Below are 2,968 nucleotides of genomic sequence, written 5' to 3'. Positions count from 1 at the left end.
TGGGGTTGTAGCTCAGTGGTAGAGTGCTCGCCTAGCATGTGAGAGGCCCTGAGTTTGATCCTCAGCACCACATAAAAATAAAATAAAGATATTGTGTCTATCTACAACTAGAAAAAAAAGTCTCACACTAATAAAAGAAGGACATGGAGATGTGAAGATTGCTGAAAGCACCTCAAACTCTAGAACTCAATGATTCTATATTTGGATGGAGAAAACATGGGAGATGAAAGACCAATATAGATTTTACATTTCTCCAAAAGTTATCACCTTAAGGTTTGCTCTGTGATGAGTGACAAAAACATGTGGGATGCCTTAGAGTTATGATTCATCTAAACAAGCATGTCAAAGAAGTCCCAGCTTCCCTGCCAACCCAGATGTGTAGTTACTGGTCTACTGAAAGATCTGGGCGTGAATTCCAAGGCCAGGCTTTCAGTGATAAAGAAGCCTGAGGTCTGTCAATGTGTATGGCAGTGAGAATGTGCTCTTTATGATGAAAATATCTCCTTGAGAGTGATTGAACTTTTTGCCCCTTTACTTAGCTCCCCATTTTGAAATATTAAAATTAAAATATTTTTCTTCTAAAACACAAAATGACAGAAATAAAACATACTTTTAGAATCTCAGGACTTTTGTTTCCTAATGCTTTATATATAGCTGTTCTAATGAAGTGTGTCAGCAATTTTGAAAATCTATTTGAACTCTGCAAGAGTCATGATTCAAAGAGAGAAGAGCTTTATGTTCAGAGAGCTGATTCTGAACTCGACTGCAAGCCAATAGATTAGTATTGGGTTCATTGTTCAACACCTGCTTCAACACAACCACTGTAACGCTCTTTCATATTGTTATGAGTCACCTAAAATTATATGTTTTTTTGTAATTAAAAATAAAAGGGGAAATGAACCTTAAAGAGTAATTTCTAATTTACCCCTTATTGTTTTGTAAGCCAGGAAACCTTTGTTATATTTTGTTTTCCATTTTTACTCAGGTATAATTGACAAATAGCAAGTGTATATATTCAAGATTTTCAAAATAATATTTTGATGTATGTATAAATTTTGAAATAAGTAGCCACAATCAAGTTATCTTGTTTTATGATAAGAAGACTTACACTCTACTTACTTAGAACATATTAAGTTTCTAATACATTATTATTATCTGAGTCAGCATGCTGTACAGTAGTTGTTCAGAATTTATAACTGCAAGTTTATCTTTTAGTTCCAATATCTTTATATTCCCTATCTGTAGGTCCTTGGAGCAGTCCTCTTAATGCCTAAGACATAGCTCCATGATAAGTTGTTTTTCTTTGCAAACCACATGGGCTTATAAATTATGATTGGAGAAGAAATTTAACAGAGTAACTTAGTGCCTTAAATAGTAGTGTGTGTGTATATATATATATATATATATATATATATATATATATATATATATATATATAAAATTTATCTGTTTGCTAAAGGTTTATGCTAAGACCTGAGAACACAAAAGGTGAATTGCATTCAGAGTATTCTAGAAAATACAGTTAAGTATTTGGGGGAGAGGGTCAGTCTTATAGACACCTGCTCTCTGACCAGATAACAAGTGTAAATAGCTAGTATAAAAGAAATTCCTTTTTTTATGTGAAAATGATATACTAAACCTAAGTTTCCTATACCAGTAATGTATTTTTTCTTTCTTTTTAAGTTTTATCTCAAGTAAAATTAATTACTAACGATCTATTAAATTATACACTATATTTTATTTTTGGAAGAGGTTCATTTGCAAAATAACTCTTTAGGCAGGGCAAAGATGCATAAATTATGATAACATACCAGGCACTACTGAGAGGATACCTGGATGAGCTTTTTAAGACATTCATTATAAAAACTAAGTCATGAATTTCTGATAATCACAGTAAATTTATAAGAATCAAAGCTAGTTAATTTTTTTCTAGCATTTATATCTTAGAAACCTGAAACAGCATGCAAAAAAACCACTACATTATAATGTATTTGTAATTTATTTGTCTTCATATTCAGGTGGTAAATTCATAAGGGCAGGCACCCGTTTAATATGTTAATCACTGAATCCTTTGGATTTGGAAAAAATACATTGGATCCTAAAGAACTACTTTTTAAGTAAGAAGATGACTGGCTATTCTAGAAACTAAAGCAAAGGAAAACAACCCAAAGAAACAACTCACATGTTGGCAATCCCAAGAAATATCCTAGGGTCTGGACAATCAATTTTAATTTTACTGTTGTGGAAAATGAGACTATGGAAAATGAATATTTTTAGGATAGTAGTAATTATTGGATAATTAGGCTATACTTTTTATGGTAGGAATACAAATATAAATTGACACAGATATTTATTATGGACCAAAGTTTTATGTTTAAGAACTCTGATTTTGGATGAGTCTTATCTGGCTTCAAATATCTGCTTATTTGCCTTCATAAAATGGCTAGCTCAGTAATATCAGTCAAATCATATATCCTTGTAAATCTCCAATCTCTCACATGTAAAATAAAAATAAGAGTATCTTCCTCTTAGTATATTTGAGAAAATGAAATGAAACATACACACACACGAGCACACACACACACATACACATAAACATAACATAATGTATATGTGGTATATATGTACATATGTGTATACAAACACACACGTAGTGACTAAACTTGGAAACAATAGGTAGTAGCTGTTATTAACATGACAAGAAAATTTAATTTACTAATACATTATATATTCAAGTTTATTGGAAAAGTATTACTTTATATAAAGTACTTTATATAAGTCTGATGTATAGAGAAAATTGAGTTTGAAATATTAGAAGCCAAAAGAAATACAAGATTACTTAGAAACAAAGATTTTTAATTTCTGAGATTATGATGCCAATGAGAAAATAGAAATGTGTTAGTAAGACATAGTGTGCACATTTGCCAAAAAGTGAATAATCACTTTAGGTAACAGGTCCTAAAGTTTT

General features: G+C 30.9%; 1 non-coding gene across 1 annotated transcript; it reads left to right on the top strand.

Moving 5' to 3' along the window:
* Positions 1–73, top strand: Trnaa-agc. The gene has a single exon. It is a non-coding gene; the product is annotated as a tRNA-Ala (tRNA).
* Positions 74–2,968: the final 2,895 nt, after the last annotated feature.

This window comes from Marmota marmota, unplaced genomic scaffold, assembly GCF_001458135.2.
Source record: "Marmota marmota marmota unplaced genomic scaffold, marMar, whole genome shotgun sequence".
In the NCBI taxonomy this organism is placed as follows: domain Eukaryota; kingdom Metazoa; phylum Chordata; class Mammalia; order Rodentia; family Sciuridae; genus Marmota; species Marmota marmota.
Note: the sequence above shows the minus strand (reverse complement) of the source record. Positions and strands in the feature narration are given on the sequence as shown.